We start from the raw sequence: 15,608 nt of genomic DNA on the forward strand, positions 1-15,608 counted from the left end.
TCTGAAAACACACTATGTGATATACGTATATCTGTACGTGATGTTGCCAAGCTAATCAAAAACCTTGATTCCAGTAAAACAACTGGCACTGACGGTATTCCAATTATAGTACTCAAAAAACTTCAACCTGAACTAGCGCCCATACTTACAAAACTATTTAAACGTTGTCTTAAGGAGAATAGTTTCCCATCTCCCTGGAAAATTTCATCAGTATGCCCTGTATTTAAGAATTAAGGTGATCGCTCATCCCCCTCTCAGTACAGGCCAATATGTCTTCTGTGCGTCATGAGTAAGTTGCTGGAATCTGTGTTAAATACAGAAGTAATCAAACATCTCAAAAAAAATAACCTTCTTAGTGACACTCAATATGGTTTCCGTTCTGCTAGATCTACAAAATTTACAGTTATATCTTATAGGATTAGCAAATCTCTCGACGGAGGCAACCTTTCTAGGGCAATTGCTCTTGACATATCTAAGGCCTTTGATAGGGTATGGCATAAAGGTTTACTTCATAAGATCTCTAGCTATGGTATAGCTGGAAATGTCTTCTCAATTATTAAATCATTTCTTTCTGATAGGTTCATAAGAGTAGTAGTTGAGGGGCAAAAATCAGAAGCCCACAGTATTAATGCCGGTGTCCCTCAGGGGTCCATCCTGGGCCCAACTCTTTTCCTGATCTACATTAATGATCTTCCAAATCACATCCTTACATCATTTGTAGACATTTATGCTGACGACACTACCATTTATGGTAGCACATCTAAGACAGTAAACGACCAAGTTCTCTCCAATTCTGTCTCCTCTGATCTTGAGCATGTAGTACAATGGAGAAAGGAGTGGCTGGTTACTTTTAATGCATCTAAAATCAAGCTTCTCTCTTTACATCATCAACATTCTGATCCCCATCTGGCATCAATTGAAATGAATGGCTCTCGTCTTCAGGAGGCCTCAAGTTTTGACAAGCTTCTGGGCTTGACCATTACTCCTGATCTTAAATGGAACACGTACATCAAATCTGTTGCCAAGGCCGCTGAAAAATGGTGGGATCTTTCTATCGATCCAGTAGATATCTCACTGCTGATGCAATTCTCTATCTATATAAGAACCAGGTACGTCCAATGATGGAATACTGTTGCCACATCTGGACAGGAGCTGCTAGAAAGGACTTGTCCTGCCTTGATAGAGTTCAAAATAGACTTCGTAGCCTCGTAGGAGATGTCCTTTTCTCTTCCTTGCAACCTCTATCTCACAGAAGAGATGTTGCGAGTTTGTCTCTGATGTATCGTTATTTTCATGGAAAATGTTCGACTGAGCTTCAATCTTTGTTCCCTCCTCGCAAAACTTTCATAAGAAACACTCGTCTAGCTGTAAACACTATCAATAATTCCCCCCACTCTTTATCTGTGCCTAAACCTAAACGTAGATTCCATGAACAAAGCTTTTTTATTAGAACTGCACGCCTGTGGAATTGTCTTCGGTTTTCCTGCTTTCCGGCTGACTACAATATGGTTGTCTTCAAGTCTAACGTAAATAAGTTCTTGATGAGCCGTTCCATATAAGTTATCAAATTTAAAAAATTTTCATTACTAATGATTATTATATTGTCCAATTTCTATTGTACACTCTTTAACCCTTATCCTTGAGTGGCCTCTTGGCCTTGATAATTTGTTGATACCTATGGAAAAAAAAGAAAAAGTCCAATGTGAACAAGTTCTAACTGAATCGTCCCCCTAAGTAATCCAAGTTACAAAATTCCCACTGTTTACTATGCTAAAATCACAATGACTAATGTATACCTATTAACCCTTATCCTCGAGTGGCCTCTGGGCCTTAATAAGTGGTGACACCCATGTAAAAAAAAGTATTAGCATGAAGTGTTAGTGAAGTGTCTTTATGCCTTTCGGATTTCTTGTCTGGTATACAACATTATAACGTAACACAAAGTACTTGTGCAGCACTAAGTAACTTGATTTCCGCTCTTCTACTCCACTACAATAATCTAGATTGTTTAAAATGCCTGAAGAATTCTGCTACAATTAATCCAACAGGGAAAATTTTCTATTTTAATTACATATTATTTGCCAGGAATAATATATTCCTAAGTAAATATCCGTTACGCCGTGGATCCTAGCGTAACAGATTTGATACTTGATAAAATGCAGTTGTAAGTTCCACTCTTGCTTCAGATGAAATCCTCAGGGAGAGGGTGCTCAGAATAAAATTGTGAACAACTGAGGAGTTTTATCCGGCCATGGCTAATCAAACGAGAGGATGGGGATTAAATAAATGGTCCAAGTTGACGTGTCATGCGTATTCCTGAGTTAAACAGAAAGATTACTAAGTACATCTGCAAACAGCTAAAATGTCTAATCGGCCGAAACGGTGTAAAAATAACGTTCTGCACGAGAATAGTAGTGTAACGTTGCTGTTATATACAAACATGTCAAATAAATAAATTTTAACAAAACGTTTTTATTGCTGTTACTATCGGCACCACTTAAAAGTCTCTCGCCATCTTCCATCTCGCCCAGTGTACATTTTTCCATCTACGACCTCACGCCGGCCGCAGCCAGCCATTAGCCGCCTTCGCTTTACACGACCATTTCCTTCGACGTCGACTTTCTTTCTCCCCGAGAACGTGTTGCATTTTTCTCTTTTTGTTGCTGCTAATTTCCCTGCAAGCCAGCTATCCGTCGCTGCCGCAGAATCTTCCCACACGTGTATATGTAATATGTATAACCCCTTCCCTTCCAAAATAATTCTTTACAAGTATTTAATTAAACCTGCCTTAGGAAATAAAAGAAACAATAAAAAAACTCCAAAGTGTATACAATAAAATATTAATAGAGTAGTTTTCTAACGAAATGTAAACACACAGAGCCACAAAGAGACAATTTCACTTTTATAGGTATACTAGCAGTTCTGCGCGGCTTTTCTAATGCCCTATGTACTGTTCATAACTTTATGTGCATATATATATATATATTAAAACGTGTGAATATGTATCGTAATGCCTTTCTATATAATAGACTTCCTTAACTACTATAGAGAAAAGTTGGTAGAGACCGGAGACATCAATTTTTTTAAAACTTTGACCCCAATTTTTACCCCTTACCATTTATTGCTTTGGGCTCAAATTAAATTAAAATCTTTGACTCATGTCCAAGTAACCTACATCTAAAATTTCAAGTGTTTAAACCTAAAATTGGCGGAGGAGTGTGGTAGAGTCTGCGAATGTCAACTCTGTGAACTTTGACTTCTTGCCAGTAAAACTTTCGCCAAAAACTGATTAAAAAGCTTGCTGTATGTCTGAATACCCTTTATGTAATATTTAAAATGTTCAGACCCAAAGTTGCTTAACAGTTTGCTAGAGACCTAAAAATTTAATCTTGTGAACTTTGACCCCTTGGAAGCCAAAAACGATTTTAAAAAAACTTGCCTTATGTCTGAATACACGTTATGTAAAATTTCAAATGTTTAAACGAAAAATTGGCAGAGGTCTATTTTTTTAAACTTTGAGCCCAATTATGACTCCTTAACATTTATTGTTTTGGGCTCAAATCAAATTATAAAGTTAGAACCACGTTCAAGTAACCTATCTTTAAAATTTCAATTGTTTAGGCCCAAACGTTGTGGAGGAGTTTGGTAAAGTCTTGCACTTTGACCCCTCAACAGCGCAATTTCTGGCCGAAAACCGATTAAAAATATTGTCACAAATCTCAATAACCCTTATGTCAAATCTCAAGATTGTAGAACGGAAATTGACAGAGTTATTTGGTAGGGAAGAGTACAGAGACAGACAGACACACACATACATACACATAGACATTTTCACTTTTATAGATATATAGATATAGATAGATTTCATCTTTAAATCTTTGACTTAACTTCTAATAACATTGTTCTTAGTCCTATAACTGATTTATTTTTATTGGTCATTTACTTTTAACGAGTTTATTAGTAGTGAACACTATTTTATTTAACTTTTTATGTAGTCCACGGCTTCTTTTGTGTTTTAACGGCTCTGTTTGGCAAGATTATCCAAGCCAATTAAGTTTTTTTTCTCTTAAGTGCTACGTTACTTTTGACGAGATTATTCAAGACATGTACAGTTGGCAACTGACCTAACGGGCCAGAGGCATTACCCGTGACCCTCCCGATTGTATATATTATACAACAATTATTGCATTTTCCACTTTTCGTGTGACAATATAGTTTGAACTTTTCATTAAGCATCGGCAGTCCATCTAACGCGAATACTGTTTCTTCACTCACTAGTCTCTAATTTCGTTATCCTCGAAGCTTCTTTATTTGTGAACTGACCCATCAAAAGTCCAGTTACGAACCTCTGGTTGGTAGATCACGTTGCATACCCTGAAAATTTTATCCGTTGTCCGAAATTTGTCGACAACCTTCGGACTGTCTACAAGAAAACATTCGTCGCTCTTTACATCCTTTATTTCCATAACAGCAGATAGTGAGATTTCCATATTTTTAGTAGGAACTTCTATTTCTACAATCGCGGCAGTGCAAGCTACCGCACTAAAGCGCCATAAAGCGTTTCAGTTATAAAGGATAATTTCCTTCATGTCACGTGTTCTACCTCACTGCCACATATTCTTGTTTGCTTTAAAAATTAAAATAACGTAATATTTTAATGTTCCGTATTTATCTTAATCCACGTAGCAAAATATCGAAAAACAAAAGCACTAGACACGGTGAAAAATATCATAAATGAAACCAAAATTACTTATAAGTTGCTACGCATAGTCCGTGCTGAAAATAAGCATGTTTTTTTTTCATTTACTTATAACAAAAGAAAGTTTATAAAATACAATGTTTTTATATTTAATAATTCTTTTTTTCACAATAACAATAAACGACCCATAAACTTAGAACAAAATTCCCGCTTTTTACAGAAATAGAGTTAATATTTATTTTTTAGTACCTACTTTGGTACTTACGCGACTGAAGATATGGCGAATGTGTGCAGACCGAAGTAAAAAAAAAGCGAACAAATATATTTATAACATGGCGTAATATCTCCTTTTGAAATTCTCCGCACTTAGCCTTTTATTGCACCTCTTTTTGGATTGCATTGTTCTATGGTAACGTTTTTTCTTTCGTTTTTTATTCTTTATATTGACCCTTTTATGTTGAAAGCACGGCACCAAAAGAAATATATGTAACATAGCCGTTATGTCTCAAATGAAGAAACTAATAAAACAGGAATAGAAATAAATAAAAATCTGGGTCGGCATTATTTTCTCAACAAAACATTTTTTATTACTGTTACTTTCGGCACCACTTAAAAGGATCCTGCTATCGTTCATCTTCATCTAAAAAAAAAAAAATAGAAACATGATAAATATATGGTATCCAGCAGGATATCCCATACTCAGCATAACAAAGAAAATTGAACAAAAGTAAAACAGATGACTAAAACTATAATATGACGAACTGTTCAATTACGGAAGAGGAAATTAATCTGCAAAATTCGTTATTAACTCAACGTTTGAGAGGTCAATGGAAACTTTAACTAAACACACTGGTATTTATGTATCTCATATAGAGATCAAATAAAAACCACAGGTAGACACCCCTCCAATTTCTAAGATCCAAGTTGAAAAGAAAAGAAACTTTTTTTTATATAATTAGATTAAAGAAGTGCACTTATTTCATTGGCGACTGTGGCTTAATAACCAGAAGTATCATTTTGAAATTTGTTCACGCAGCCATTGAGATGAATTTCTGAATCATTTTCAGAGAATATTAATTTCTTTCGCTCACTCTTCTGTTTCATATTATCGCCGTTTCATAGCTTCAGCATACACATCTCTTTCTCTCTCTCTCTCTCTCTCTCCATATATATATATATATATATATATATATATATATATATATATATATATTTGTACTTTTTTGTAGAAAAAGAAATCCCATACAGTGCTCTATTATTAGGGAAAAAGAGATGAGAGTCGGCTGAAGAGAGCCTGAGGCGGACATTAAGAGCAGTCCTCAACTACCGGGCTTGAAACCGTCGGTACCGACTACCGATATAAATGTAAATTCCTGTATATATTATACAAATATATATATATATATATATAACTTTTTCAGAAAATTTAAATGTCATCGGTACCGTCGGTTTCAAGCCTGATAATAGGGAACCATTTTAGGTCCTTGTATAAAGGTCTCTTTTACCGATATTCATCTCTTTATAACCGAAAGTGAAAATGTACATATACATTACAAAATCTCGTGTGAATCCCGTTTTTTTTTAACCTTAAATCTCGATGATAAAATTCTAAAATTGTCCGTTTTATATTTTGGACGACAAAGAAAACAAAAATAAAAAGATGAAGAAAAAAGAAAAGAGAGGACTTGTATATACTTAAATGTTTCTGTTATTCATTATTCTAATATATGTAAGCTATTTATCGCGTCACCTTTAAAAAATATGGTTTATTAAATTCATTAATTTAAAATTGGTTTTATTTTAACTCAGTCTCTAAACTAGTCTAAGGGAGATAACTTTGTACAGGTAAGATCGATTTCACATAAAAACTTTTAAATCTAATATTTTTACCTTTTATTCGAATGGATAATATTTTTATTGGTCCCTCAACAAAAGGAGGGTGGACCTGTAAATTCACCCTTGTCCATTCGTCTGTCTGTACTTTTCACAATAACTACGCCTTGGAATTTTTTTTAAAATTTTGCACAAACATTAAACAACATATGAGTAAAAAAAAGTAATAGAACGGGGTTTCCCAGGGGAGCCTTTTGGATTAAAATGGCTAAAATTTACACTTTTGTGCTTATTAAAATAAATTTATGCCTTGAATTTTATAAAACTTTCTGAAGTTGTAACTAACTGATTTTTATATAATTTTGTGGTCTGTACTTCACAATAACTCTTTTAGGGCTAATAAAAACACTCCATTTGTTTTTACTATTTTACGATATTTATCCCAAATTTTCTGTGTATGTAGTTTTGCATGGTGCTGAGCTCAAATTTAAATATGTTAAGGCCTTAGGGACTTTTGGGGCTAAATGAGGGGGGTGCAAATGATGGACATAGTCATTTCTTTTTTTGCATGATGCAGAACTCAAATTTACATATGTTATGACCTTAAACTGCATTGTTTGTTCATTTTCACCAGGATTTGATGTTCCCTGGGAGCTTTTGGGGCTAAATGCGACGGGGGCAAATGCTGAACTTAGTCATTTTTATGCCTCGTTCTGTGTACACTCATTGGGGGGCATTCATGCTTCACTTGTTTTTATTTACCTTTATTCTTCTTCTATATGTACTATATTACACATGCTTATATTCTCCTTCAAACGGCATATTCAATATGGGTCTACTGTAAATTTATTTCAAATAGTCTGAAGAAATCTTCCTTATATAAATTTTAATTACACTACTGTAAATTTTATTCTAAAAAATAACTAATACATCAGATTGGGCTATTTTATCAAAATTAAAATCAAGATTAAAATTAAATTAATATTAACTCAAAATTCCAAAATAAAATTTTTAATTTTAAATCAATGTTAAAATCAAAATTTTAATTTATATTTTAAACTTTAAATGCAAGCTTTGAGTTTTTGGGGCTATGCTTATCCAGAAGCTTAAGGGAAATGTGTAACTATACTAATAGAAACCTTAAAATTATGGTCTTCTATATATTTTCATATAGTATAATATATTATAACATATTATAATATAATATAATATAATATAATTAAAAAATTATAATTATATTCCTCTTTTTATGTTATCAATATAATAAAACAAAAAAATAAAACCCAATTGAAAATAATTTTCTAAAATACACAGTAGGTTTTATACAGCGCAGTGTATTCGCTAGGCAATCTTTTTTTTTTTTCAGAATTTTTAATTTTGATTTTAAATAATGTATTTTCGAATAAGTTGTGTTATATCACCTTTACTTTATATATCATTTAAATAGCATTTTCGCTCTATTTAATTGTTTAAATTGCAATCGTTTCAAAATAATTATGTTTTATTTTCAGAACTCTGAATTGAAAAAAGTTAACTCGCACAACTTTCTTATATCGATTTAAGATAGGGCAAAAAAAAAAGCTTGCAATAATCAACGAAGCGTTTAGTCCAAGAACCACTACTGAACGCACAGCACGATAGTGGTTTTGTGAAATTTTGTGGCAGTGATAAGAGCCTTGAAGATAGTGAGCAGTGTGGTCGACTGTTGTATGTTGATAACGATCAATTAAAAGTCTTAATCGAAGCCACTCCACACATAACTGTTCAAGAACTTGCCTTTGAATTGGACATAATGAATACAGTGATTTCCAACAACTTAAGAATAAGTATATTGGAAAGAAAAAATTGATAAATGGGTGCCCCACGAATTAAACGACAACCTAAAAAGCGTAGTTACGAAGTATCATTTTTATTTGTTTTACGCAGCATGAACGACCTGTTTCTCGACCGGTGCCCGATTTGCGATAAAAAGTGCGTTTTTTTTTCGATAACCGGCGACACACAGCCCAGTGGTTAGACACTGATGAAGTTCTCCGACACTTCCCTAAGTCAGATATGTACCAAAAGAAGGTATTGCTGATTGTTTGGTGGTCTGCGACCAATCTCATCCATTACAGTTTTTGAAGCGAAACGATTATGGCAGAGAAGTACTTTCAAGAAATGGAAAAAAATGCCTCAGAAACTTCGACAATAACGCCCAGCATTAGCTAACACAAAAGGTAAGTTGTCTTCCATGAAAATGCCATACCGCCCGTTGCTAAACCGACCTTGCATAAGTTAAACGAATTTGGTTAAGAAAGTCTTCTTCATTCGCCATAGTTTCCAGGCCTCTCACCTCCTGACTACCACTTTTTCAAGCATCTCCACAATTTTCTGCGGTAAAAATACTTCAAAAGCCTAAGCGATATCAAAAACACCTTCGGCGACTTCATCGTAGCTAGAAGGCAAGATTTTCATGTTACTCGCATAAATACACTGGTTTTGTGTTGGAAAAAGTGTGTTGATTCTGATGGTGCTTATTTCAATAAACAAATTTTTGAGTGAGCCGAGATATGATCGTGTGAATGTAGAAGTTAAAAACATCAAAAACTTCCTTGTAAACCTGATGTATTATGAGCTAAGTCACAACGGGAAGGCATGTAAAATTACGTCCAATTGTAGCGCATTATGTCCCCAACTAAAGCAGACAATCACTTGATTGGATTTAAAAATGAGCAGATTCACCAATTATGACAATAAAAGTGTTGTGGTTGCAAGGTTGAACAATAATTAGTAAGGAAATACAATGAAGACACAAACAACAAGATAACGCAATAATAAGTGTATTAAAGAAAAGGTATATTTACAATATGTACAAATGACGGTGTCGAGTAAGAGAGTCTTGGTGGGAGGACATGTACGCTCTTCGTCGTCACTTCCGGTGGCATTTGAGTAAGACACCCCAAGGCCAACCTAGGCTTGCCATTTATAGTGTTATGTTATTCGCATATGCAAATAAGTGGTTGCCACCACAACACCCTCCTCCCAAGATTTGAAGTCACACAGATTTCAATATCTTTTTCTTTACGTATACGGTGGGGCTGCCCACTCGCTGTGTTTTATTTTTGATAGAATTCCCGTCTGTTCCAATCTATTTAATTCTTTATCAATCTTTTCCAACCCAGCGAACGGAACATTTCGCTTTTTTCTAAAAATTGGGCTGGCGTTTTCTATAAGTTCAAACGAGGTCTTGGATTTATTGCAGCGACCAAAGTTAGTCGTGAATGTCTCAGGAAATAATTCTTTTAAATCGTCTTTTATATTTACTGTTGTTGGAGAAGAGCATTCTAATTTTTTACAGAATGTATTGATTGACTTATCCCATAGTCCGAATTTCTCAATTAAATCTATTCCAAACAGATTTTCACTATTTTTTAGTACGAATATTTTTAATTTCTTCGAAATTCCTTTCAATTTTATCGGGAGGACAACTTCTCCTTCAAATTTTATACCACCACCAGTTACCGTCCGGGCTGCTTTACTAGTTTTCATCATGGCCGGTTTTCCTAACTTTTTCCACGTATTCAGGTTTATTATAGAAACATCGGAGCCGGAGTCGAGTTGTAACTTTATTGATGTTTTAAATATTTCCACTTTTACGTATTTTCGCCGATCTTTGTCTAATTTTGTATTTGATTTTGTTTGCTGTACTCTTTTTCTGGTGTAATCTTTATATCTGCAGCAATCGCTTTTGTGTCCCACCTTCTTACAAATGTAGCATTTTTTCTTCTTATAAGGACAATCTGATTCCCAATGCTTTCCTGCACATCTCTTACAGTTATATCTAGGAAGAGGCTTGTTATATTCTGTACTATATTTATGGTTATTATCTTTGGAATATCCCGTTCCATTGCTTTTCTTTGTAAAGTTCTTGGTTGGTGCGTATGGTTTTCTAACTTTTCTTACATATGCCACTCCGGATTCTTCTATATTTTTTGAATCCTTTTTTAGTGTAATGGCCCTTTCACAGTCCTCTGCTAGTTTCTGGAGGGTTAAATCTTGCTCAGATTCCAGCTTAGACAACACTCGTCTGCGTATTTCTGCATTTTTCGTGGAAACTAACCCTTGAGCGAAGATTAGACATTTAAAATCTTCTACCGTTAGTTCTGCAAGCTTAAAATTATCGCAGTTTTTATTGACAACTGATGCGTATGTCAAATAATCTTGGTTGTCCATCTTTCTTAGATTCATGCACAGCCATCTTTTATGAAAAACAGATATATTTGGATTAAATAATTCTTTTAGTAATTTTACAGCTTCCATGAACTCTAATTCCGCAGTTTTTTTAGGTAATATGTAATCTACGAATTTGCTGTGTTCTGATGTACCCAATTTTCTGAGTAAGAGGCTCACTTTCTGACTATTTGGCCAATTTTTACAGTCCAGTTGAAAAACATCCTCGTATCTTGTGTAGTATGCTTCAAAATTCTTCTCTTCCTCAGGCACATAATGAAATGTGTCCATGCTATTAAAAATAGTTGTATGGGAGAAATTAACACTATCGACATTTTCTCGATTACTCTTTAGTAGTTCCAGTGTTTTAGCAAAACGTTCATCTTGTCTTTCTTCATATTCCAATTGTAGTTTCTTATGCCTTTCTTCCTGTTCCAATTGCAGATTTTTCTGCTTTAATTGTGCCATTTTCTGCTTTTCTTCTTGTTCCTGCTGCCATTTCAATAATCTGTCCTCTCTCTTTTCCTCGCGGTCAGCCTGTGCCTGTATTAGTGTTTGCAAAAGCTCGTTTTGTGTAGCTTGTCTGCGTTCATCCCGCTCAGCCTGTGCTTGTAAAAATTGCATGAACATTTTTGATAAGTCTTCCACGTTTTTTTTTGTTTTTTTTTTAGTGTGTAGTTAAAAAAATATTGTACCATGTACAATATACACCGGTTTGGGTTACAACAAAAAAGCAAATTGCTGTAAGCTCCTGTTTTCAATAATAATATCACTGCTTGCAATAATATATTCTTTTTGCGAGTCACGTTGCAAAAAAAAAATAAAACAGGTTTATCTGGAATCACGAAATGGAATTGACTTTCCGTTTTTAGGCACTTACTAATAAGTAACTCTTTCCACAAAATAAAAGTTTGGGTTTTTTTTTGTTTTTGTTTTTTTAATCAAGTCACAATTGAATAAATGTATGCAGTACATTTAGTTCTTTGAGGGGTTTTTTCTCTAATATTTTAGTAATTAAAATACCTCTTAAATTGAGATTACCTTTTTTCCGTGACGTTTTACTGTATTATCCGTTATTCAGTGACAACTTCAAGAAAAAAAAATCCTTTCCTTGAATTTTAGTTTTAGCTGTGGTATTTCCTTTTAGTACCGACGTCAACCAAAACATTAATTAAAAAGTCCTTTAGTTGTTGTTTTGTTTACGGAGAACAGTAATTAGAATCCACTGGTGAACTTTTTTCGTAGGTTACTTCCTTGCTTTTCGTAATACGGGTCTGACCTGTCGTTTTTGCGACAGAACAAAGTTCGCTTTTCGTTTGTAAGTTGGTCCTTTAGTAAGATTTGTCGTGTAGCGACAAAACAAAAATTCACTTTTACATTCGTTTGCAAGTCGGATTCCCAGAAAACGGCGTAAATTGTCGCTTTTGCCACGTTAGAGTTTTTTTTCTCACTTGAGTTGAAACTTCTCTTTAGCGTAAAATCTGTTTGCTCGTCAACACTTTGCATTCCTTAAAAAAAAATGGTCAACCTTTGCGTTGTACTTTTTTTTTTTTTTTAAATAGTTCTTCGTCAAACTGTTATATTTGACGCTTCATATCTCGTCGCCAACTGTTGTGGTTGCAAGGTTGAACAATAATTAGTAAGGAAATACGATGAAGATGCAAACAACAAGATAACGCAATAATAAGTGTATTAAAGAAAAGGTATATTTACAATATGTACAAATGACGGTGTCGAGTCAGAGAGTCTTGGTGGGAGGACATGTACGCTCTTCGGCGTCACTTCCGGTGGCATTTGAGTAAGACACCCTAAGGCCAACCTAGGCTTGCCATTTATAGTGTTGTGTTATTCGCATATGCAAATAAGTGGTTGCCACCACAACAAAAAGTATGGTGTGAAACATTAGTTTATCCTTATTCAGTCCCGGGCAACATCGAAAATCCTTACTAGGTTGTTAATACTGCTAACCTTACTAATCTATATATCTATAAAAGTGAAAGTGTCTCTCTGTCTGTGTGTCTGTCTGTGACTATACAATATTTCTACTTACAAACATTTATGGAATACTGGCATGGGTACCCGGCGTTGCACGGGTGTTTGGAGCTATTTGTTGAGCAAAAAAAATAAGTGGTAGTAAGAAGGCTGGCTCGAACCCGTACCGCGAAAGAGGGAAAGGAATGGGGAAAAACGTGACGTCTTTGCTGTTAGACCACTGCCAAAACGTGAGTGACGTATGTTTAAATTAAAGCTAGCCAATCGAAAAGAGGGGGTGACTTTCGAAAATAAAGGCGAAAAAAGCGACTCCTCCCTGTAGAAAAGTGTCCAGTTAAGGGTGAAAAATTAATGTTTTTAGCCAATTATTTGGTATTTGTCGTCTGAAGGGTCGAGCTTCAAAACGATACTGATCTTGAGAAAATCCGTCGCCTCTGTCGAAAGTTTTAGGAAGACATGCAAACATACATACATACATTTATATATTGGTATTTCAAATTTTCGACCTAAACCGATTAAAAAGCTTGTTCTATCTCTGAATACCCTTTATGTAAAATTTCAAATGTTTAGACCAGAAATTATCTGAGTTATTTGGTAGAGACCGCAGAGATCAATTTTTTTTTAATTTTGGCCCCTATTATGCCCCCTTAACATTTATTGTTTTGAGCTCAAATCAAGTTATTAAGTTAGAGTCATGTCCAAGCAACCTATATCTAAAATTTCAATTGCTAATACCAAAATTGTCGGAGGAGTTTGGTAGAGTTCTCAAAGGTAAAATCGTTGAACTTTTGCCCCTTACCCGCACAATTTCTGGCCAGAAAACGGATTACAAAGATTTTTGTAAATCTCAGTACCCTGTATATCAAATTTTGAGTCTGTAGACTAAAAATTGACAGAGTTATTGCGTAGGGAAATGTACACAGACAGACACACACACATTTTCACTTTTATAGATATATAGATTTTACCAAGAATTCTTCATAAGTCTTGGTTTCCATTTCGATCATAGCTGATGGAACTCCAGTAATCCATTTTTTTTTCTTTTATAAATAATTTTATCAAGAATTCTTTATAAATTTTGGTTTCGGTTTCGATTATACCTGAAGGAACTCAAGCTGATATGCATACTTTTTTCTATTTTTGAAATCGCAACTTTATAATATATAAAACTCTATAGAACATTAACTTTATAATAATATCTACGGAATCTGCAAGAATTAAAATATCATATTTAAGCGTACTATACGACCTGGATACGCCGGGCGTCTCTGTTAGCTTGTATATATACTTTTCCAGTTTTAACAAGAGTTACAATAATATTAGGGCATCTCTATTTACGCCATGAATACCAACATTAATATATTACATATGAATGCGTGGAATTTTCACATGTCTCGCTAGTTGTTATTATTATTTGCATCTTTTTTGCTTTTTGTTTTGTTTTTTACAGTAAAGAAAATCAATTAAATAACCCACCAAATTTCTATAATTAAAATAAAATTTAAACATTCTTAAAAAAGGCACATAATAGTTAACGGAGCCCAACGCCCTATCCATATTAAAACTAATTTTCTAAATAGTAACATTATTATTTTAGAAATTCGTTCGTAACAATGGGAAGGGGAATGTTCTTAATGTTTTGTTCTTACATCGTTTTCTCATTTTACCTCCCAATCGTTGACTATTTTCAACTGTTTATGAAAAATTTCAGTAGCATGTTATACACTAACGATGAACTGATTTCGCTTTGTTTAAAATCAAAATAAATATTTTGTTGTCTTTCAGTTTACAAGAAAAAACATACCCGGAAATTATCCAGGGGTTTATGTAATAATTTGAAAATTTACAAAAAAAAAAAAAAATCTCTCATTAAATATTTATAAATATTAAAAGAATCGAAATCGGAACCGGGAATCGAATCGGAGTCTGAAATTTATAACGGAATCGGTAATTGGATTGGAATCGAGAAAAATTTTGGAATCGTCCCATCACTAATATAGACATAATAATTCCTCTCTCATCAGAATAACAGATATGTCCAAAGTACACTTCATTTCTCTCATTGTTTTATACGGTCTCGAGCAACGCCGGGTTGCCCTGCTAGTATTCTTATAAAATACAAAGTCGACTCATTTACATGTCGCCTACATCAAAAATGAAGTCAAATAAACATGTTTCATTCATTTTTTATGTCTTTTAGTGCTAAAATTGTTTAATCTGATCTACTTCTGCAAAAGTTACTGCTTCTCAATTGTGCCTTTCTCGTTTAACATATTCATCCTCATGGCTTTCTTGTTATTTCTGCCAACTTTTCCGAACGATTTTTTGGCTTCTGTGTCGAACCTGTATCTGTTTCTGTGTTCAATATAACTGTTATTTGAAAACTTTACTATAACTATAACTATCGTTAAGAATGTCTGTTCGATTGAAAATTGCATCATACACTTGGTGTAAGCGAGACATACCAGAAGGTCAGGCTGTCGGAAATAAATAATAGTATTTTTTTTTAAGTGTAGAACGTTTAAATTGTTTTGAAAAAAAAAGAAACATACATGATACATAAACTGAAATTTATTCAATATTAATTTTAAAAAATAACTTCAAATGTGGGTTGTTTCTGCGTTAGGAGTGAATAAATATCGCGATGTTTCATAGATTTTCAAGAAAAAATTCGTTTCCTATTTTGATTACGAACCATATGAAAACAATTGTTTTACATATTTTAATGAATATACAAACATGCAAATTTAAGTAATGTCGATTCGAATTGCTGTAATTTACAATATCAATATATTTATTGTTAAAAATATTATTGTTTGTAACACCATCATTTACTGGGGTGAGTTACTTAGTTTGTCGTTGGAACGTTTCT

This window comes from Euprymna scolopes, chromosome 1 (genome assembly GCF_053919585.1).
Source record: "Euprymna scolopes isolate OS-2025 chromosome 1, ASM5391958v1, whole genome shotgun sequence".
In the NCBI taxonomy this organism is placed as follows: domain Eukaryota; kingdom Metazoa; phylum Mollusca; class Cephalopoda; order Sepiida; family Sepiolidae; genus Euprymna; species Euprymna scolopes.